Source organism: Paramisgurnus dabryanus, chromosome 23 (genome assembly GCF_030506205.2).
Source record: "Paramisgurnus dabryanus chromosome 23, PD_genome_1.1, whole genome shotgun sequence".
Taxonomy (NCBI): domain Eukaryota; kingdom Metazoa; phylum Chordata; class Actinopteri; order Cypriniformes; family Cobitidae; genus Paramisgurnus; species Paramisgurnus dabryanus.
The window spans coordinates 22,750,705-22,775,834 of NC_133359.1; the positions used below are offsets into that span (position 1 = coordinate 22,750,705).

The 25,130-nt window shown below is 37.8% G+C and overlaps 1 protein-coding gene across 1 annotated transcript in view; it reads left to right on the top strand.

Annotated features, from left to right (window-relative positions):
* Window positions 1-880: 880 nt before the first annotated feature.
* The window catches only part of shisal1b (shisa like 1b), a 65,942-nt gene continuing 41,692 nt past the window's right edge, over window positions 881-25,130 (top strand). Inside the window, exon 1 of the mRNA XM_065291405.2 lies at window positions 881-1,119. The gene's annotated coding sequence lies outside the window, so the exon portion shown is untranslated. The remainder of the gene's footprint in view (window positions 1,120-25,130) is intronic.

Consider the following 25,130-nt stretch of genomic DNA (forward strand, 5'->3'; position numbering starts at 1 on the left):
AAACATTCAATATGAACAGCTTTCAAACATTATTATACTAAAAACTTAAATACAGACATTTAACAAGCGATTTGCCATGCAGCACTTTTCATGGCAAGAGTAATTTAGTTTTTCATTTCCTTTTAGCAAACATCAACTCTTCATACAGTTCTTTCACAAAGTCTGAATCTTCAGTATTTTACACGTTCAAAACCAAACACTCACAGTGACCTAAATTTCATTATTTTGGTTGACAGGCGTAACCTGCACAACAGTATTTGGTCGACTGCGTTCTGCTTCGACAGCTTATTTCAGCTTTCTCACTCGGGAACAAATGTTTCAGCGACTAGAGAGAACTTCACTTTGTAAACATCTTCCTGCTGTCATATTACATCTGTGATTTACGGTCTGGTCTGTCTCTTTCAGCGGGTCAGAACTGAATTAATGTACGGTACTGCATTTGTACCAGTACTGCTTTTTTCTCTAGAAGAAGTTTCCCCTTGACTTATTTCATTTATCATGTCAATAATTTGTGTATTGAATATTATTTTGCTGGTAAATTAAAGGGATAGTAATTCTGTCAACATGTATGTACCCTTCACTTGTTCCAAACTTGTATACAGCTGAGAACAGATGGAAGATTTTTTTTAAAAAATTTAATATCCAAACAAATTTGAGGAGGCACCATTCACTTCCACAGTATTTTCTTTTCTATCCATTCCACCAATTCTGAAAACTCTCTCTCTCTCTCTCTCTCTCTCTCTCTCTCTCTCTCTCTCTCTCTCTCTCTCTCTCTCTCTCTCTCTCTCTCTCTCGTCTTGTTGGCTTTACCTTCCCCCTCCCTCCTTTTCTCACATTGTACTCTCTCTCTCTCTCTTTCTTTCTCTCCATTTGGAGCTCTTGGATTCATCGGTAAGATCTTCAGCTCTGGTTCTCCTCTGATATTTGACCGACACATCAAGGGACTAAACATATCAGAAGGAACTCACTGTTATCGGCCACCCAGTGTGCAGTAAAAGTGTTCCTGGAGTAACAGAAGACAAAGTGATATTGAGCGAGAGACACATAGACACAGAAAGAGAGAGAGCGAGTGGAGAAGGGATTTCTTTCGGAGGGATTTCCCAACCCAAGGAAACGGAGGTGAGTGCTGATTGCAGTTTTTGACTTAATAAAAATCACAACCAGTATTTCCCTCATGTGGAAGAAACCAGATTTTCCACCCAAAGACGGTTGATATCAAACAGAGATGAAAAGAGACTTTGTTCGCGATTGGATTGTTTGTTGTGAGGTTTCATGTGGCGGTCATCTCCATAAACTTTAGATGAGAGACCTGAGGGGTCACTTGTACCGTTTTGCATCAGTCTTTCTTTCATAAGAAATTTATTTATCTGGTAATTTTAGATTTTTTTAAATGGTACTATAGTCATTGCAGTTTATAGAGTTTTGTGAAAATGTAAATAATTACAATAAATAAAGTGTTTGAAGATGATACCATGTTTTTGAAATTACAGTACAATGGTTAACATCAAAGTAGTTCCACATTGAATATTAAGTATGGTACAGTTCAGTACAATGGTATATTGTACAGTTATATTCTTACAATTTTCTTTGACAAAACTTACAGTATAATTTAAATGCAATTGAATGGATTTAAGTAGACTTAAGTAGTATTTATCAAAATGGTATTGCCACCTTATACCATCACTAAAGCGTGGCAATAATAACAATAACATTTGTGTAAGGGTAGGTGCCTCAAAATCACACCGACAGCTGAGCCAAGCTGGTAACTTAGAAACAGGCATGTTTGAGCGCTCAGTGACACGCGCGCACACACACACACAAACACACACTTGTGCACATGGGGGATGAGGGGGGCGGCAGTTGTCTTCCGAGGAAATAAAGAGAAAAATATCTGTGCATTCCACCATACCGGTGTGTGTGTGAAAGAGAGCGGTAATGATAGGGTTGTTTGTGTGTGCGCTTGCATCATGTGCAAATGTGCATGAAAAAACAAAGGAACACGTTGTATTAGTCGAATAAATTGTGTTCCTGAGCAGAACGAAGCGATCGGTCCACGAGAGGATTGTTTTTATTATTCATCAAAGCCCTCTGCTTACTTATTCCAACTCATTTAGAGAGAAACGGCTGGATGAATTATTAATCGCACATTAAAGTGTTTACCTCAGTGAAACTACGAAAACTGGATGTAAACAAACAGACAGATTACACTTCAAACTACAATTAACGGGGTTAAATCGACATCACACGCGTTGTAAAGCAGCACGGCTGGGAATGATGGGTCATCACGGCATGCTGATATACCATACGTCTATAAAAGCGCACCGCACAAGAATGAAGGTAATGATGCGAGCGAGATCAAGCGTCTGCTATGACCAACATAAGTCAATAACTTTATCGTATTATTGTTTTAATGGTTAAGCTAAGTGTTGTAAACTTGCCAATAGTGCTTTAATGATGTGTGTGGGTGTGTGTTTGGGAATGTCAATCTGAAATTAGCGTCATTTTCTCAGACAAACTTTAGTGTTGAAGTTTTCATTAACTTCTCAGCATGAGCTCGTGTGCTGATGGATGAAGATTTATTTTCTTTGAATTAATCACAAAACAAAACAGTGGGCGTCCCAAAACACACAAACACACACATACACACAGAGAGAGAGAGAGAGAGATTATTGTATAGAGATCACATTGCCATCATATATACACAGGTGAAAAAAAATATATAATAAATACACAGGTGAATGTAAACACAACAGACATCAAGTGTGAATATACAGAAAGGGATAAAATATTGGTGCAGAAAGACAGTTCTTGCTCAAAATGTTATAAACAAGATATCCTGATAGGAATCGAAAAATAAACCGCCTGTCTTTATTCTGTGTAACTCAAAACTATGAAAACTTTGTGCAAGAAACTAACCAAACTAAAATATGCTCAGACCCACGATGCTAATCGTATCTTAATCTTGAGTACCTATAAAGTAGTATTGCATCTTTCATATCTCTGTATAGTCTTTAGTTTCACATCAGCTGTCCCGCTACTTTCCAGAATAATTATGAAGGAGCTCCTGAAGGTACTGCGGGGGAGCGAGTCACGAACAAGCAAACACACAAAACATTACCCCATTGTTTGTGTTGTTTACATTATATGCACTTACGCCAACAAAACACACACATGTGCATGATGCAGTTTAACCTAAGTATGATATGTTTTATCACTAGGACCGCCCCATTTTAACGAAATCCAGCATTAAACAAACATTTGAACAACTTCGCTGGGATGGACAAGCTTAAATTTCTCTCAGAAACAACAACACACTTCTTTGGTGACGTTGATTTCGTGTCGGCGAACAACATGATAGTGATTAAATGCTGACAAAATTTAAAATATTTTTGTCAAACTATCCCTTTAAATGCCAAAACCATATTGCTCATTGTTAGTTCATGTTAGCCAATGCATTAACAAATAAAGAGTTTGGTTCCAAAATGCAATAAACACCATTTAAAAATAATAGTTACCGCCAAAATCAGTATTGTATCTGGTCAGTAAATTCTTCATTTTTCACAAAATCTGATATCCGCCATGTCATTTTTTCTCCCTTTTTTACAACCACAACAAACGGCAGTCCTCCTTCTTTGCAGAATGCAATAAATCCGCTCAACAAATCACAGCGCACTATTCCACGCATTTTAAACAATAATGGCAGCGCTTTAAATACACACATAATCCTAGTTTTCCTCATCTACTTTGTACTTCGTGATCAACAAACAAACAAAATAGTAATTTTGATGGCATTGATAAACCTGTTGTGGATTTATGTGGTGGGGAAGAAACGTAAGCCATCAAAATTGAATAATTTACACGAGAGGCACTCGGACGAAGGAAAATTGCTGTCATGCTTCTATCATGCTAACACATTGACCCCAGGGAATCTTATGAAAAACTTTCCATTATTTTACTCAAAGTCAACGAAAATCAAGCAGGACCAAAACATTTGAATGCTGATCGCTGTCAAAAAAGTTCAGTGACGACGTCCCATGGATGACAGCAGCAATTACATTGTTATTAATACGACAAAGTAAGTGTTTTGATTTATGCCATTAATGTTTATTTTTTAATCAGTGTATACCACTAGTCAACTAAACGACTATGACATGGCAAAGATGAATGCACATTTATATATTGATTCAATAGATTTATAGCATTTTGCAGAAAAAAAAATCTATTTTTATAATAAATCTTTGAAAATCAAATTACGGATTAGAATTTGTAATGTTTTTATAACCTAAAGATGCTATGTGAAAGATTATAACAGAAAATAGTGGTTTTATCTTGTCACACTCTCAGTATAGAAAAAATGTTTTAGTCAAATTAGTCAAAATGGATCTATTGCAACAAAAACAACCTTATTGTAGTGTTTATGGTGTCGCAACATGATCTCACAAAGTTCCGTGGGATAGTCACGGAATTTTTTGCTCATTTTTCCGTGGCATTCTCACGGATCTCCGCATATTTCCGTGGCCCTGCCACGGACTTTCTTTTCCGTGGCATTCTCACGGATTGGTTACTCAACTGCTTTTTCCTATTTTCAAACCATTGTCGCTTCGGTTTAGGGTTAGATTTGGTGTTTGCATTAGTTTGTCACTTTAAGTATTGGTTTATACTATTTTTTCTGATGTATTCTTTTATATTTTCTAAACTTTAATCAATTGTTGCCTGGCGTTGGGGTTAGAGTTGGGTTTGGGTAGGGATGTCATTTTATGTAAATCTAACCCTAAACCGAAGCGACAATGGTAAGAAAATAGGACAAAACAGTTGAGTTACCAATCCGTGAGAATGCCACGGAAAAGAAAAATGAGCAAAAAATTCCGTGACTATGCCACGGAAATTCGTGAGATCAGGTTGGGTGTCATTACGGTACTTATATATACATTATTTAATAATAACATAAGCTAATAAAAAATGTATGTGCTTTTGTTTTGCCCTTCACAAGCCTTTTAAATGTCAGTGTGTTCTGGGAGAAAGGGAGCCATTATCTTTTAAGATCAGTTCTTGTCCATTTAGCAGATGCTTTAATCATCTGACTGATAGAACATGAAGTGCATGGACAGTCCCAATGGAGATGTCCCGGGGTTAACAGCTTTCCCTAGGGCTCAGGGGTGAGAGAGTGTGTCAATTCGTGTCTCTCACTTCCAACTGATACCAAACACTCTTCAAAACACCGGTTCTATAATGGTTAGTACAGCAGAAAGTTCATCAAAAGACATTTTGCTTATCCAACGGTCTATGGAGATCTAAAAAAAGATATATTGTTACTTAATAAAGCTTTATGAACTTCTTACTGGACCATTTTTGACCATGTTTATATCATTTTGGAGCCATGGTTAAGTCAACCTCTTTCAAAACTTTATACAGGATTAAAAGTAGCCATAACACATGGTTAAAAAAAGTAACCGGGGTCACACATCTTTGGCGGTCTCCCACCCACAATGGACCCTAGAGGAAAGTCTTTTATCCTACTTGAAGTGACAAGTGTGATATGAGCAAGAACATTAGGACTCACATGTTTTGGCAGGGTAACATTAGATGACCAAAAATAGTAGCTAAGGACCTTAGTGATCAGCCTGCACATCGGAGGTCGAATACACCCCCGTCTGGGTTCAAGCACAGATAGTTTACTTTTTAACAGAACCTACAATAGACCCTACAAACTTTTTCAGCCAGATCTCACAAAATACGTAAAATAGTCACGCGTTATTTTGCTCAGTTTTGCGTGACATTGTCACGTATTTCCACCATTTTACGTGCCCCTGCCACGACTTTTCACGTTTCACGTATTGGTAACTCATTGTTTTTCCTATTTTCTTACAATTGTCACTTCGGTTTGGGGTTAGAACAACTTTTTGTTACATAAAATGACATCCTTACCAAAACTCAACCAACTCTAACCCCAACGTCAGGTGACAATGGTTTAGAAAGCATACGAGAAAATGGTACAAACTAATACTTCAAGTGACATCATAACGCAAACAGCAAATCTAACCCCAAACCGAAGCGACAATTGTTTAAAAATAGGAAAAACAGTTGATTAACCAATACGTGAAACTGTCACGGAAAAGAAAGTTGTGGCAGGGGCACGTAAAATGGTGGAAATACGTGACAATGTCACGCAAAACTGAGCAAAATAATGAGTGACTATTTCACGGCAGTGTTGTTTTTGGCAGCCCTTTTAGTTTTAGTCTTACTCTTTTTGACGAACATGCTTTTTACTCTTAGTCACATTTTAGTCACTTATAAACTTTTGTATATAGTTTTAGTCAAGTTTTAGTCAATGAAAATGCTAAAAGGTCAAGTTTAAGTCAATTTTTGTAAAAAAAGTAGTCTTTAATAAATTAATCTAGGTTAAAAAGTATTGGAAATGGGCTTAGGTTTGAAAAGTAGATACATGTAAAACCTTAAGCTTACCATAAAATGTGTCACAAGCCAATTGTCGAGTAAAATTGAATGTATATGATATGTTAACAGCATGACTTGTTAGTTACTTTTAAAAAAATATTAGCGTGATGAGCCTTCAGGTGCCGCTTAAGGTTGGTGATATTCTTCCCACCTAGTTTGTGGCCACATTACCGTCATTTCCCAATATGCATGCTGTTTTTCTTTCTGATGGATTATACTGAAAGTATGTCCATAAATCATTTAGTCGTTTCTGTTTATTGGCGTCACCGCCACGGTCCTTCGAACTCGCAAAATACAGTAGGTAGAAATGACATTCATTGTGAATGCCAGACTTATAATTATGTTCGTTCTGTCTCGTCAACGTAAACTTGAAAGCATCTCGTCATGTTTTCGTCACCTTAGAACCATTTTTAGCTAGTCATTGTCGCGTTATCGTCATATAAAAAAGGTGTGTCAACTAAATCATTCCGTTATCGCATCGTTTACGTTAACAACATTGTTTAATGGAAATTTGTGAGATCAGGTTGAACTTTTTGCTGTAGTTTTGCAGCTGTTTGCTAGTAACTTACTGTAGATTTAAATGTAAATGTAGTTTTAGTTTTATTCTGTACAGATAAAGACTTGCTTAATATTTAAAGTTCATTTAACTTTAAACAAACTGTTGTCAATAAATAACATAAATTTAATTTTACAGTAAGTTACTGGCAAACAGCTGCAAGTACTACTGTAATTTCTACAGATATTTTTAACAGTGTAGTAACTACAGTTTGATTTTCTACCTATAAGCTACAGATGGACTTTTACAGGGGCAATCTTCAGCTCCAAGACAAAACATCAAACCAATGACGACCTCACAAAAAGTCCTGATCCATTTAGAACCCACAGCTTTAGCTCTTACCTCCAAAAACAATAAATAATAAGCACCCTCACACACAGCATGTATGGGAATTACAGAAGGCCATGAGTCAATCTCTTATGACCTGCCACCCATCTGCGAGATGAACAATAGATGAGTCTGGAGGCGGACAGCATTCAACACTCCAGCCAATCAAAACATTCACTCAACATAATTCTTGCCTACTGAAGCTGTGAAATATTTAAAACAAATATTTTTCAGCGGTATACTTGCTGAGAGTGTTCTCAAAATGAAAGTATGATTTCCCAAACTGTCATGGTTCTTATACATTTCCTTATTCCAACTGATCAATTCTTTTTATTTTGCAATGGTACTAAAGTATACCGAATATGCATTAGAAAACCATTAAAAGCTGTTTAAATCATCACGGTCGCACCTGTCATAGAGGAAGGGCTCGGAAACCTTCAGAATCCATTATGTAGTATCCCACAGCAAATGCTGAGATATCTTGGCTCCAGCTGTCTGTCACATTAACTTCATTACTGGCAAAAGAACCACATGTTTTCGGCTAACACAGCGCAAACAGGATATTGACCTGCACTTACATTTCAGCTTGATCTTGTGAATATCATTAGCCGTACCTTTTAAAAGACAAATGCTGTGAAACACAAAAAGAGAATTGGAGGTAAAGTTGACCGCATTCTAATTTTAAGGGGAACTGTTCCTTTAATGGTTGCCTTATGACATTGATATCTTCTAATAGCTATTAAAGGTCTACATGACTTCCCGGCAGTGCACACCCGGCGTCAATCAACCACTTATCCGTCTTACTAAAAGCATTGCTAATGCATTATGGGAAATGTTTTAGTAATACAAATTCTTCCTTCGCATGGCCCTAATTGTGACGTTGCGGCTAACTGTTTCCTATCTAATGAACGGGGATGGGCGATACATCGACCTCAGAAACATGCTATTACCCTTCTGAGAAATTCTTAGCCTTACTGAAAAAGCAATTTAAGTCATACCATCATATCGTTCTGACTTGGGCCACAATCACACAGAACGCCACTTAGCCATGTCCTAGCAAACACATACATTATAGATAGCCTACGCTAGCTGGCAACCACCCACACCAAACTAGCAATGTTGAGCTGTTTGTGTCTATGGATAGCTTCACAAAAACCAGCTTCCATTAAATGGATAATGATGATTTGCAATTGTTGTGGTAACAGACAGTAGACCACAGATGCTGTTGAGAGCTTAAAGCTGTAGTGTACGATGTTGAAAATCGGTAGAGAAAGCCTGAGACGGTTAGTACGTTTTAAAAAACTCATCCCGCCCCTCTGTGCTACCTGATCCCTCCCCCCGGGAAACCACCTGAACAAAGTCACTCATTCAAGCTGTGATCACTGGTAGTAAACATCAGAACAGAGATTTACCGAGCAGTAAACACATAAAGCCTTGAAGGAATGTACAATTACAATTATGATTGTAATTGACGTTATTTACTTTCACAACAACGTTTGGCATACGTTTCCCCTCCTGAGCTTCAAGAAATGACTTTATAAATATAATTATTTTGACCCGTGATACGCGATGCTAAACGGCTAACATTCCGATGCCGACCGACAGCATGTTGTCAGACTCACACAATACAAAGTATAAATAAATGCGTACCTGTTCAACAAAAGTCTGCCGTGTCGGCGTCGGTTTTCAGCCCCAAATCTCCCAGAAGCTTCCTCCAACAGTCAATGGCGGAGCGTCTCTCCAGTTTTTGCAATTTTGCAGTATTATTCCTGCTCATCTCGGGTCTGTTCGTACTGAACAGCTTTGCTTTAACATCATACACCCGACAGGAGCTTTTGGGTATCGGTGAGGACTTTACCAGCAGTTTTATCACCAATCTTCGACTCTAGAACGCTAGAACAACCGAGGCTTCGCACTCTACCCGGCCGGGTGGAAGTGCTCGCAGGCGGCGTCGAGATCGTAAACAAAGGCGGGGGAAGCGCGGAGGTCTAAGAGCCAAGCTAAAGCTAACACCGCTCCGGCTCTCTTTACCCAGCATTTTCCTCGCTAATGTGCGGTCACTGGTGAACAAAATGGATGAGTTACGACTCCGCATCACCCACAGTAAGAGACTTACATATTATAGACCTTTATTCTGTACTTACTGCTTATTGCACTTCTGGTTAGATGCTAACTGCATTTCGTTGCCTTGTACCTACATGTGCAGTGACAATAAAGGTGAATCTAATCTATCTAATCTATGTTGCTGCTTCGCTAGCTACCATACACTGACACAAATTTCATGTCGCAGGCAGGAGAGGGGCGGGGTGGTGTGCGATGGGGTGGAGACGTGAGCACGAGGTGGATTTTCAAATGTAGCAGGGATTGGATGAGAGCAGTTAACCAATGTAAGCTGTCCGGCCGGACAGTTTACATTGGTCAACTTATCTGCTACCATACACCCAATAGACTGAATGGATTTTTTAAATTCTTTTTTCTCTTTATATTGTTAGGATGTTACTGTAGAACCATAACCAGCATATAAACGAGGTTATTAATAATGAACAATCTTTGAAATCGTAGACGATAGCTTTAAGCTGTAAATATCACAGAATATTGCTTTAAACAGACAGACTATTATAGACTATTACTGTATTATATCATAATCATATTTTACTTACCTTCAAGCCATTGGAGGTGTATATGACTTTAATTTTATCAGCCAAACAGTTATATCAAATAAGTCTTTTCAGCTTTATAATGGCATTTAATAGTGCCCCAGCCTTCCTCCTGACCTCCACTGTCTCATGAACACGCATACGGCATTAGTTTATAAAGTACCGAGCCCCTAAGGTTCAAAAAAGTTTCACGTCCGACACAAAAGTTTCACGTCCGCACGCAAATGTTTCACGTCCGCACACAAAGTTTCACGTCCGCATGCGATAGTTTCACTTGAGCATGCGAAACCAAACTTTATTAAATTTTTGCTCTTTGTCCCCTTAGGGGCTCCATAATAAAGTGGACTTTTTTACAAAAAAATCCATCGCTTCACCTCGGAAGACCTAACATTATGGAATAGTTTATGATGGATGGATCCACTGATTTGGGGCTTTAAAAATGGGGCACTATCCGATGCCATTATAAAACTGAAAAGAGCCAGGATATTATTTAACATAACTCCATCTAAGTCTAGCTAAAATAAGAAAGTCATTTACACCTACGATGGCTAGACTTTAGTTTATAGAGTACGGAGCCCCTAAGGTGACATTGGAGTAAAAAAGTGAAACTTTTTATGTGCTCACGCGAAACCTTCATGTGCATATTTTTTTAAAGTTTAGTTTCACGTCCGCACGCGATAGTTTCACGTCCGCACGCGATAGTTTCACGTCCACACGCAAAAGTTTCAAGTCCGCACGCAAAAGTTTCACATCCGGACGCGTTAGTTTCATGTCCTCGCACAAAGTTTCACGTCCGCACGCAATAGTTCCACTTGAGCACGCGAAACCAAACTTTATTTAATTTTTGCTCTTTGTCCCCTTAGGGGCTCCATAATAAAGTTATTTTTATACAAAAAAATCCATCGCTTCACCTCGGAAGACCTAACATTATGGAATAGTTTATGATGGATGGATCCACTGATTTGGGGCTTTAAAAATGGGGCACTATCCGATGCCATTATAAAACTGAAAAGAGCCAGGATATTATTTAACATAACTCCATCTAAGTCTAGCTAAAATAAGAAAATAATTTACACCCATGATGGCTAGACTTTAGTTTATAGAGTACGGAGCCCCTAAGGTGACATTGGAGTAAAAAAGTGAAACTTTTTATGTGCTCACGCGAAACCTTCATGTGCATATTTTTTTTAAAGTTTAGTTTCACGTCCGCACGCGATAGTTTCACGTCCGCACGCGATAGTTTCACGTCCGCACGCGATAGTTTCACGTCCGCAAGCGATAGTTTCACGTCCGCACGCGATAGTTTCACGTCCGCACGCGATAGTTTCACGTCCGCACGCGATAGTTTCATGTCCGCACGCGATAGTTTCACGTCCACACGCAAAAGTTTCAAGTCCGCACGCAAAAGTTTCACATCCGGACGCGTTAGTTTCATGTCCTCGCACAAAGCTTCACGTCCGCACGCAATAGTTCCACTTGAGCACGCGAAACCAAACTTTATTTAATTTTTGCTCTTTGTCCCCTTAGGGGCTCCATAATAAAGTTATTTTTTTTTAATACAAAAAAATCCATCGCTTCACCTCGGAAGACCTAACATTATGGAATAGTTTATGATGGATGGATCCACTGATTTGGGGCTTTAAAAATGGGGCACTATCTGATGCCATTATAAAACTGAAAAGAGCCAGGATATTATTTAACATAACTCCATCTAAGTCTAGCTAAAATAAGAAAGTCATACTGTATACACCTATGATGGCTAGAGGGTGAGTACAATACTGCTAATTTTCATTTTTTCTGTGAACTACTCCTTTAAGACTCATTGTATACCGGTATATTAACCCAATGTAGTCATTTGGATAAATGATGGATGTACTGTATGAGGGTGAGTAATGGAATAATCTACATATTTCCCTTTAACAAAGCATTTACAGTAGTAATAAAGAAACAGTTCAACTGATAATTAAATTCTGTAATCATTTACTCACCCTTATGTTGTGTCAAATCAAGACTGACGTTATTGTACATTTAACTGTTACTTTAAGAACACTTAAAGGTAATTAAAATATTCACAGAGCACCAATTGTACCCTCATTAAATTAACTATAGCCACAGAAGGAAACGTGCATCTACTGTATATACCTAAATAAATAGCAACTCGTCACTAAAAGTAAACAGCCCCTGTGTATGTAGTTGTTGAGAATGACGCAGATTCAGTAAAAGACATGCAAATTAAATTTAAACCACTTTGAGTCACACGCCGTTAATCCAATCTAATCCGTGTTCATTATGAACGCGAGCTTAATTACTTGACTCTCACGTTTCTATTTCGAACCCTCACCACAAAGATCTCGCTCTCGACAGCTTGATGGGTTGATATCCCGAGACATTGAACTGAATTAAACAGAGGGATCGGGTGGGGGAACGAGGGGTTTTGGGTAATGAGGGTTATCCAGACTATTACAAGGCTTGTTAACACAGAGTAAATAATGTGTTTTTAATGCGTAGCCTGTAATGGCTGTGAATTATGTAAACAGAAGACTACTGTTCAGAACATCCCCCTGTATGTCTGTCTGGATTTGTTTTTGAATATTAATCACAGCTCTGTTTATGAGTCATCGACATTTGTTTACTTATAATCACTGTTTTTCCCTTTGGTTTCTTTTTTGATAACATTAAAAGGAAATTTTCAGATAAAATATAGCTGTGTAGACGACAACCTGCGTAGACGGTGTGTCACTGTGTCAGCGATAAAAACTGCAGTCAAGAAATACTTCAACTAAACCAACTAAACAAACAGAACCAGACGAAACCCAGAGACTAGAGCAAACAACAGTTTGAGATATGGGGTGTAGGTTTATCGTCTGTGATCACATTAACCTTCACTGTCATGCTCAGTTTGTATGTGTGGTGACTGGTTGATAAACTCTGAACTTGTTCAAACGTCCTCCTGAGTAAAGCACGTCCACTATCACAAGGGACTTGTTAAACCTAAATTTAGTATCCAAGAGAAGAAACTTGCCTTCTATTTGGTGTATGCTAGTTTATGGACAGGAGCCTACCAGTGTTGCCCTATGCTTTACCTACAAGATTGTTTTATTAATTAATTTATTTATTTTAATTTTATTTTTTTGGATTTGCATTTATGAAGAAACATAGATGAGACATTTCATTGCTAAAAACAACATTATTTTGTGTATTTGGTATAATACAATGCGTTTGCGTGGTTTATGGTTTAATTTTCCACATACCGTACATTTTTGTTGCTCCAGATTTCACTCTCTTTCTGAAACGCACGGATTTGAAAAGCGCTGTGTCTCTGATTGGCCAGCTAATCTGTATATTGTGAATGGCCTGAATTCCTCTGACGTCAGCCGAAATGTGACGCTCCTTACCATGTTTGAAAGATTTGGTCACAATGCAATGCTAACATGAGTTAACTTGTGGGTTGTGAGTCTGAAGCGGGATGAATTTCGATAATGTCGGTCTTTACTACATCACCAATCCCAGGACATAAACTTTTGCTTCCAAGTGTTTGTTGTAGTCCAAGAAAAAAGATTTACATTGGAGACGATATCGTTTGTACCTTTAGCATATCGTTAACATGTAATGATACACACTTACAAGGTAAATGTAAAAATGTGAAACGGACAATAGGTGCTCTTTAAAAACTTTAAAAGAGACTTTCCATGGGAATTTAAACCACCAAATATTGACATCTGAGATATAAGTATGGTTAAAAACTTTACTTCTAATGATAAGGTTGACATTTGCATGAAATTGCTAATTTTTAAATCCTCATTATAAGCTTACCATTGTAAATAATAATTAGGTAAAATACAGTTTTGAACTGTTTTGTTTTTATGTATTTGCGCAAAAAAGGATTATTGTTGACTTTTAACCAAAAAAGTTCCATACTCAACCATACAGTTTTTCCATAATATTCTGAGTTATTTAAATTAATAACATAGAAACGATGCAAACTCATCCCCTAGTTATCAAAATGTGGCTAACAACACAAGAAAACCTTTAAACTAGTGTTTCGAAACAACACTGTACTGTATAACCACAACACATGATAGATTGGGACTAACAATGTCTGTGCAAAACTCATGTCACGATCAGCTGAAACTGAACACGCCATTAACTTTCACAGGACATTTTTACAAATAACAAAACAGGAAGGGATATGATGTAACCATCTGTAAAGCACTGGATCTGTCTAAAAGATAATGTAGCCTACTGCTAACTGCATGCAGACTGAACAATGCGTACAACCCGTAATGCACTGAAAAAACCAAAACAAAATACATTAAAAATTCTTATAGTTTTTGTTTTCTCATTTATCGATTTGTCTTGCCTAAGGCCAAGGCAAGACTAATCGATACTTACTGGGATTGGTGATGTACACAAGACTGACATTACCATAATTCCTCCTGCTTCTGACTCCCAGCCTGTAAGTTAACTCCTATTGCATTGTGACCGAATCTATCAAACATGTCAAGGGGCGTCACCTTTTCAGCTGCTGTCAGAGGTATTCAGGCCAATCACAACGTACAGATTAGCTCACCAATCAGGGACACAAAGTTTTTCGAATTCATGCGTTTCAGGAAGAGAGTGAAATCTGGACCTAAACATTTATGGTATGTAGAAAATAATGTGTTTTTTAACCATAAACCACACAAACACATTGTATTATACCAAATACACAAAATAAAGTTTTTTAGCAATGAAATAGATAGGGGAGAGTGGGGTAAAGTGAGACATTTTTTACATTTGCTCCCCTCTAAGCGAGCTTAAATGATATATCAGTCAAATTTACACATTTCCCATTAATTCAGGATGTTTCCTAGCTATGGAAATTACCAGAATGTATTCAGGACGAAGAGCAGTGAAAATATGATTGTTTTAAAAAAAGTGGTCTTGTGTCTCACTTTACCCCAGCTTAGGGGTAAACTGAGACAGACCAGAAAAATCAAGGGGGTAAAGTGAACCAGCTCGGGGGAAACTGATCCACTTACTTTTTACACTCTGAAACTACTATAACAGCACATATTGTAACAGATAAAATCCTGACGGCTAGCTTGACAACCACACATTCCAGAACTAATGTTGGACTAGTAACAGAATCAAGGGGATTGGTCAATTAAGAACATTATTTTTCTAAACACTTGAAAGTACAGTAACTCTGAACCAAAATCAAATACAACATAACATAACTCAAAAGTTATATTTTTTGGCCAGTTTTTGCCTTTATTTAACAGTGAGTTTTGGAGAGGACAGGAAAGTACAGGGAGGAGAGAAGGGTATTGGATAGGCAAATGACCACGAACCGGGAATCGAACTCCCAGAAAGTGTGAAAGCACCACATGTCGGAGCGCTGCCCACTGTAGACCATTGGCTCCGACAATTCAAATTTTTTTAATTAACATTCAAATGACATATAGAACCAGTTAGATTAGAACGCAGTCTGGGGGTCAGAACAAAGGACCCTTAGAGCCAGCTAGTGTCTGCGGGTCAGCGCAAAAGACAATCAGAACCCTCTATCAATATTTCTATCCCTTGCAGCTGCTCTTACTGTGGGTTCACACCAGACGTGAGTTCAACGATTTGTGCAAGTAGATTACATTCAAAGTTAATGCAAAGACACGATCAGACGCATCCTCGCCTGGGGCGATGCGAATGACGCCATATGAGCGGAGCATTTGCCGCGAAAACACGCACTATTCACCTCAAACATGTCTTCGCCCAAGTTGAAAATATTTATCTCAAACGAAAAATTTGCATGACACAATGTTAAATCCCGTGAGTAATCTAGAGTGAATAATGCTACGTACACACCAAATGCGGGGCAGTGCGTTACTTGATCTAGATTACTCGCAGGATTTAACATTGTGTAATGGAATTTTTCGCTCAAGTTGAATATTTTCAAATTGGGCGAAGACATGTTTGCGGCGAATAGCGCGTGTTTTCGTGGAAAACGCGCCACCCATATCACGTCATTCACATCGCCACATGTGAGGACGTGTCTGATTGCGTCTTTGCATTGACTTTGTATGTAATCTACTTGCGCAAATTGTTGAACTTGTGTCTGGTGTGAACCCACAGTACCATGATGCCTCGCGTTTGTTGTGTACATAGCATTAGAGAATTCTTTCCTTCCTTGACCTAAGCAGCTGCACTCTCCATCTCCTCAAGGGGTTCCCCAGGCTGTCTTCCTGGTGTATTGACTAGGCATAATGGTTTTTCTGCAATGTTTATAACATTAAAAATAAAACATATGTAATGTAATATTACATGAAAATATGTTTTAGACTAAACTGAACTTGTGCCTCGTGTCTCACTTTACCCCACATCATTTGTCTCCCTTTACCCCACCACCACATTTTGGAAAAAAACTCTCTCTCTTGGAAATTCAGGCTAATCTTCAGCTAGCATCAACACAAGGTTTTATATGTTGGTAGTTCATAAACATGTGTGATATAAGTTTTTCTACCTGAATCAATTTGCTTTGGCACAACAGTTGATTAAGTTGACAGCAAGAAAATTTACTTTTACAAGCAAAAAATATATTTTTGTGAAAAAAACATGTTAACCACAGCAGCATGAGGTCCTGTCCCTCATGGCCAAGGGGAAATTTGAGGGGCTTAAAAACATAATGGTCATAGGACCACAAATGTGTTCCGTTGCCTAGATACAGGGGGTGTCTCACTTTACCCGATGTCTCACTTTACCCCACTCTCCCCTACTCTTTAAAGCATTTTTTTTTTACATATAATTTTTAATAGTTAAAGGAGCATTTCACCCATAGAAACATTAATCTTTATTGAAAGTGCGTCATATTTGGAGTCGAAATGTAACATACATTTCGAATTTAGTGCCTATTTGACCGAGAAAAGGGGTGTTTGTAGTCTCACCCCCTCAACAAAGATATTGGACTTCCTACTTTCAATGATGCTTAGTAAATGAACTGAGTAAATGATGCACGACCAATCAAAAACATGACTGGGGTTCTAATGATACAAAGCTTAATGCAAATGGGTGAAGTGTCCCTTTAAGTCAAATTTCACAAATGTCACACCTATAACATTGTTTTCCTCATAAATGTTCATGAATGCAAATCGATTTGTCTTAAAGGGGGGGTTTAATGGTATTTCAAGCATTCTGACTTATTAACACAGTTATAGAGTTGTTTCCTCATGCTAAATGTAGGCAAAGTGTCAAAAATGCAGTTGGGCGTGTTTCAGAGTATTTCTGTGCCGAATGCACTTCGCCAGGGTTCGTACAAGTTTCGGCTAATTTTTTTCGATTACGGTTCTAACTGACGTTTCAGGGGTTTTCGATACGTATCACTTCTTTATATGGGCTTCCGCCGGAAAACTTCCCCTGGAAAACCCCGCCCAGCCGTCAGTCAGCGGGAGACGCTAGAGCTTGCTAACAGCTTATCACGCCACTCAGCTTTGTTTAATTTCAAAAGTCAACAATGGCACAACAAGAAGTGTGTTTTTGGATGTAAGGAGAAGACATCCAGCCTTATGGAAACAATGGATATAGTTTATTATCCGGATTAGCAGCGGAGTTTTGCGTGTGTGTGTTTGATGCGGTGGATTTTCATGACGAGTTACACGCGGTAAGTAAGACTTCTGTATTATGTTGGAAATAGGCGCGTGTATATTATATAAATGACACGAACATGTAGTGAATCATAAGTTAAAACAGTGTTGTATAGTGTTGCATGACTCGTACTCGCTCCTCCCGTGTTATAACTCCTCCTTCTTCATTTTTTCGTACGTTATCGGAAAGATTCGGTAAAGCTAATCTTTCTTTTATAAATCTGATTAAACTAAAGACTCTTCAGAGATATAAAGGATGTCATACTACTCCATAGGTACTCCAGATTAATATCAGAAATGCAGAAACAGCGTGTGTTACGTGAGCTTTAACACTTGAGACACATTACAGCGAGATCACAGGCAGTGGCGCTTCACCATAACAATTAATGCCATTTTCGGACGAACATTTCGGTGCATCCCTACATACAATATGAAAAAAAAACGTATGTAAAACAATATTACACAACAACATTGAAAGTTTACAAAAAAAAAATGCAAAAAAACTACATAAACAAATATGCCAATACACAAAGTTTAAAGTAACCCAAAATATTCTTTAGAGAGAACCAATAAAACATTGGGTAATAATGCACTGAATATTTTAATCTCCAAACACTGATATCAGACTAACTCTACTGGAGAAGAAACATTCCTGATTCCAGATCAGCATTTTCTCTCTGAAATAATTAGAAATGTTGTGAACTGCCTCAGGCTCCAGAGAATAGAAGAACGAAAGCAGTAAATAGTTTAATGGTGCTGAAAACCAAACCTTAAAATCAGCTTGTTGACTGTCTCTGTTGCTATTTAAAACTGTATAGGAATTAAATGATGCAAAAACGAGTTGTACAGGTTCCAATTTGCAAAGTAAATTAAAATAAGCCCCTATAATTCCTCAAAACTTTGGAGATTTAGTTTTGTTTGGCAAAAACATCTTGCTGAATCTTAGGAAAGCTATCAAATACGCTCAGAGTTGTATTCATTTTTTCCTCAACTCCGCTGTGAATTTATTCATACTATTTTTAACATTCAGACGCTATATGAATGCAAATATGATGGAAAAAGTATGACCTGGAAGTGTTTTTAAATGTTGGTTACCTGAGGTTGAGGGTTTAGACCAAACATGTGCTCTTCATAACACTTGGGATTCCATCCAAACGTGAAGCAAATCTTTTCAAAATTCGCAAAAAATAAAAACAAACAAATGCGAATTAGGTGCGTTTCCATCAAGTAGTTTGAGCGAATGACGCTGATATTGGTAACCTAGTAACCAAAAGTAAACAAGGCGCGCTTAAAATATGGCTCTGACAGGAGTGCATGTAGTCACAATGGGGCAAGTTATTAATTTATTAGCAGTGCAGCTTGTAATTGCCAAATTGAATGATGTGCACAGAAGAAGGAATGCAGCATTTTTGATGAAGGCACGAGCAGCATGGACATTAAGACCATAGATATGTATATAAAGGGTAGATGGCTCGTCCGCGCTGATGGCCAATTGAGTGGAACGTCCGCATTTTGGCGGCCATCTTAGGACAGAGCGCTCGCTCACTCGTAGCATTGAGTTTTAATGATGCAGGTACTTTTAAATGACCATAACTTGCTTAATTTTTTACTGATTTTCAAACGGATTGGTTTGTTATAAACGTCAAAGATGTACCTATGACACTGAATACGTATACTAAAAATCAATAAAAAATTCATGAAACATGTTAAAGCATCCAGAATTATAGCCACGTTAATAACGTTTGTAAAAAACCAAACCGTTTGTAAATCCGTCAAGAATTCAGCAAGTTACGAGCATTTTAGTTGGCGTATGTCACTCACCTTCCGTCCACAGCAGCAGGGAGCAGCACTATGGCAGCACTGACCTAAGATGGCCGCCAAGTGACGACACAGCTGACTCCGCCTTGAGCCATCTAGCCTTTATATACATATCTATGATTAAGACGACGTCGAGCCCCATATATGGTAACGACACCGGAAACAGATAAACGGTCAGTCCCGTGGGTTTAATGTTTTCGCTACGTCAGAATTAATTCGGCAAATGCGCTTTCATCTCCAGCGTCTCTCCGAGCGTAAAAAACTTTTTTTGCGAATAAAAATGTGAAATTTCACGTTTAAATCACTCGTTTTTGATGCAATACTTCAAAATGCGCATACAATCATGGTAAAATGGTCCATTCGTGTCAGCTACTTCAAACATCTAATACACATCTGTCTGTGAGATTCACATGTGTGCCGTGTCTTATTCATGAATGATGATTTTAAATAAAAGATCTAACCTGAATAGATTCTCTTTATACTTTCACAAGTTGACCTAAATTAAAACACTAACTACAGAAGACGACATTTCACGCTAACAACCACTATCTTCACGCGTGGCAGCTCTCTCCAGTAACTTTCTTTTGATAAAAGTATAACAAAGTAGCACAAGTAAGAATGTAAGCTGGAAAAAACAGGACACATGCCAATCACCACTTGTGTCTTGTGTTTAAATTGTATACAGATATCTCAAAAGGGTGGGTCTGGCTAACATGCACGGTAGATGTATACATATCCAGTATTTCAAGTGGTTGGACTTTATCCAAATTTTTACAGCAAGTATGCTTGGCCTCAGGCAAGACTTTCTGACTTGTTAAATTGTTGCGTGGGTGTTTCTTTGTAACCTGTAAGCGCTATACATTGTTTAAGTAGCTTGACATGCCTCAATTAAGAACACTTAAGGTTCTCACAGTCACGACTTTTGCTATGAAAAGAACAGGCTAACAGTCAACCCTGAATGAGCACGGCCTAAATATTTAAATAACCTGATGAGCCAGACGGTCATTAATCAGGATACGGCCGACCGTCCTGTGCTGGCTACGGACCAAATCAAGCCTGCAACCGCGTGTACAACACACAGCCCAGATAAGAAGCAGTCGACTCTGGCGTTGCTTTGAGCTCAATAATGAGAGGGACCTGCCTGACACCACTGATAAAGACAGAAAATAACAAGGTAATGTTAAAAATTACTCTCATTGAACACGTCGGCATTTCACACAGCCAGACAACCCGTAGTCTTGCAGTACTTCAGCCCACATACAAAAATTACTGAAGGGCCTCTACCATTTTAAGTATGCATTATGAATTGTTTTAAAGCAAAAGTAAGTGTCATAAGCAATTAAAAAATGTGACTGTCAATTGTTGAAGAACCTTTCTTGAAATTAATTTTAATGAGTATAATAATGTTACATAACAACAGGGTTGCATAAAGTACCATCTATCTTCAATTTAATGAAAATTATTGCCCAGACATTGACACAAACCAATGCTAAGCTGTGATTACCTCCTTGGCTCTGTCTATGCAGGAAAACAAGAAAACAAGCACATGAACTAGTGTATAATAGAGACAATTTATGATAATACATACACCGAATGCTAATCGGGAAGCTCCGCGCCTGGGTTGCTGACAAATAGAGGGCACATCTACAAAACCGACCCGTGACACCAACTTAAGAATGTGTGATTAAGCACATCGCTGTATGTCAGCGGTTTATAAATCGCCAATAAAAAACAAACATGAGGTTACAGAGTCTTGCGTGAGTGGGTGGGTGTCTCGCTTACTTCTACAAGTTTATTCTGGAGTTAGTAAAGCGTGATGGTTAGTCAACAGGGACGTTGTGTCTTGTATCATTGTGACATTGCGTTTGTGACGTGTGGCTGTCGCTCATGTGTTACATTAGACTGAAGTCAATCAATTTATACTGAGATGTAATTATTGTATATTTAGAAGGCACAGAGAAGCTGTAATAGTGGAGGAAGGGGGTGGAACCGACCAATTTTAGAACCGGAAAAGAGACAAAATTGATGTGGGGGGCTCATTTGCTCACTGCAAAACAATGAAAAAGCGAAGAATATTTTTTACCTTCCACAAAATACTACAGTATCTTGCAGTTGTTACAACAATGCTGGAAATGCATAAAATAAACCAGCTTGAAAGACCAGCTAACCACTTAAGGCTGGTTCAAGCTTTATAGGCTGGGAGACAAACTTGCAAACCATCATAAAATAGCCAAAACAGTTTTCCTCTGTCAAGAGTAACATTTATTTGTACCCATCACTTTTGACATTTTAGGAAAAACAATAATGTACTATGGTACATGTGGTAACAAAATAACCATATTCTCACACTTGTATTGAACTATGGATGCATATGATAAACATTTACAGTAATGTGTAAAACAAAAAATCACAGCCAAAAGAAGAGGAACAGAAATCTAGTTATGAATTCTGTACAAAAGAGAAATGCCACTTTCTGACACTCGACACCAAATTAAAATGCTAAAAATATTACATGACGTTCTTGTCTTGTTCTTGCTCTGTTCATAATCATCGGAAAGATGCTGTGAGCCTCTCTGCACAAATGTTCTCATGGAGACAGTGGACGCACTGACAACCAAAGTCTAATATTTCATGTTAACATTTAAACTCTGCCACTGAGATTAAAGCTTGCAAAATAAGCATATTATTAGTCGCTGTTTTTAATAGATTCTTTATTAAAGCAACACTATGTAGTTTCCATGTAAAAATGACTTGCAGCTCCCCCATGTGGTTGAAAAGCGCAACAGTGCCTGGTATCAGACACTCTTATGCAGGCAGGGGGAGGGGCGGGGCTGTGTTTCCTACCCTCCACCGCCACTTTCAGAGTGTGCTTGTAGCAGCTAGGAGGCTGCTCAGGTTGCAGCAACAGTACAATTTGTCCAGTTAAAAGTTGTTCTATCACTGAAATAATTTTAGAGACATTATTTAAAGGTAAAAAAACTACATAGTGTTGCTTTAAAGGAATAGTCAATTTTCTTAAAAAAAACTCCAGATAATTTACTGGCCAACATGTCATCCAAAATGTTGATGTCTTTCTTTGTTCAGTTGAGAAGAAATTATGTTTTTTGAGGAAAACATTGCAGGATTTTTTTCATTTTAATGGACTATAATAGAGCCCAACATTTAATACTTAACTCAACACTTAACAGTTTTTTTCAACGGAGTTTCAAAGGACTATAAACGATCCCAAACGAGGCATAAAGGTCTTATCTAGCGAAACGATTGTCATTTTTGACAAGAAAAATAAAAAATATGCACTTTTAAAACACAACATCTTGTCTAGGTTCTTTCATGCGTGACCTAACGTAAATGCGTAGTGACATAGAGAGGTCATGTGTTACATATATGAAACACACATTTGCGGACCATTGTAAACAATAAACTGTCACAAATACATTAATTAGTATCATTCGACATACAACAACATCGGAACGGTCCTCTTTCTCAACACTTGTAAACACTGGGGCGTAGTTTTGCGTTCGTCCTCTGTGACGTCATGACGTATTGCGTGGGGTCACGAAGGCGCATCACGACCGGATCTAGACGAGAAGTTGTGTTTTAAAAGTGCATATTTTTTATTTTTCTTGTCAAAAATGACAATCGTTTCGCTACATAAGACCCTTATGCCTCGTTTGGGATCGTTTATAGTCCTTTGAAACTCAGTTGAAAAAAACTGTTAAGTGTTGAGTTAAGTATTAAATGTTGGGCTCTATTAAAGTCCATTAAAATGAGAAATCCTGCAACGTTTTCCTCAAAAAACATAATTTCTTCTGGACTGAACAAAGAAAGACATCAACAATTTGGATGACATTGTGGTGAGTAAATTATCTGGATTTTTCTTTTAAGAAAATGGACTATTCCTTTAACTATTCAAGAGATGATTAGAATGTTCTTTCAAGAATTTTATACTTATTTCTGGCTAAATTAAAGATGAATTCTCAAGAATTCGTTGACATTAAAGTTCATTTTAAACATAACGATATTTCTGTATACTGTGATGTATTTTCGTAAATCTCAGCTTTGAGACGTTTGCCTCACAAACATCTGAAACGACTTTTTGACCCCTTACTTGAATCCATCAATCTGTGTTCTAGAATTTAATGATCACATTTCAAACAATAAAACTATGTTTGTGTATCAGAACCCGGTGCCATACCTAAATAACTGGTATGTAGGGACCGAATCAGAATGCAGATTTTAGTGCCTCACCTCTGTTGCTTCAAACATATGTAAAAAGCATCATCATCACAGCACCCGAAATGAATGATTGTTAGTTAAAGAGCACCTATTGTCCGATTCACATTTTTACATTTGCTCTGGTGTGTTAATCCCAATTTATAGTCGTGCGTAAGATCTGTGCCATACACTGTAAAAAAATCCGTAGAAATTGCAGCTGGGTTGCCGGTAATTTACCGTAGATTTAAATTTATGTTATTTACTGGCAACATTTTGTTCAAAATTAAATGAACATTTAACATTTGCAAGTCTTTGTCTTTACAGAGTAAAACTAAAAAAACAGCATCAAGCAAAACACTCTGGGAAACAAAATCTGAAGCAAAAAACAAAAAAAGGTTGATGATGATTTCTGATTCCCAGAATGCTTTGCATGAGGCTGTTATTGTATAGTTTTATTCTGTAAAGATAAAGACTTGTTAATATTAAAAATTTATTTAACTTTGAACAAACTCTTGCCAGTAAATAACATAAATGTAAATCTACGGTAAATTACCGGCAACCCAGCTGCAATAACATTGTAATTTCTACGGATTTTTTTACAGTGTAGCTTTGACGTAGGTTATCCGTAGCCTGCGTGTAGCTCTGCGTAGCCTGACGTACACCTCACAAAATTTTTAACAGCGCATCAGTTCTATGTGGAACGCAAGCACTGTGATTGGTCCACCAGAACCCCTCCCGTCAGAGCGAATCTTTCAAACACGGTAACGAGTGTCACATTTCCGGCTGATGTCAGAGGTGTTCAGACCAATCACAACGTACAGATTAGCTGGCCAATCAGAGACACAGAGCTTTTCAAATCTGTGCGTTTCAGGAAGAGAGTGCGATCTGGAGCCACAAAAATGTACGGTATGTGGAGAATAATGTGTTTTTTAAACCATGCGAACACATTGTATTGTACCAAATACACAAAATAACTTTGTTTTTTTAGCAATGAAATAGGTGCTCTGAATTCAACGTGGTGTCAGAAAATTCAGAAACATATTTTTTTCAATATAAAAGCTGTTCTTTTATTTAATTCATGGTTTTGTTGCTCTTGTATAAAGTATGGATTTAGGCACTGGAGACTTTTTTAAACTGTCAATTTGGAACCGGTCTCATTAAAAATCTTAAAGGATACCTAAAAACTCCATATTCATGAATATCCTATTTCACATGGAAATGCATTAGATCACAGAAACTAAACAGGGTTTCATGTTGAATTTGACGTCAATTTCATTTGGCGCATTAGACTTGTAATGCAAACTAAAGCCCAGCATGTACTGTAAAACTCATATTGTCAAGCTGTAGGGGAATGCACTTCAAATCAAAGAAATCATGCAGGCCTCTACTCAAAGTACCTTTCTCTGACCGTAACAATAACACAAGCAGCTGTATAGTGTTTTAATAACCATATTTAACAACACCTTGTCTTGCAACCAGATTTTTATAGAT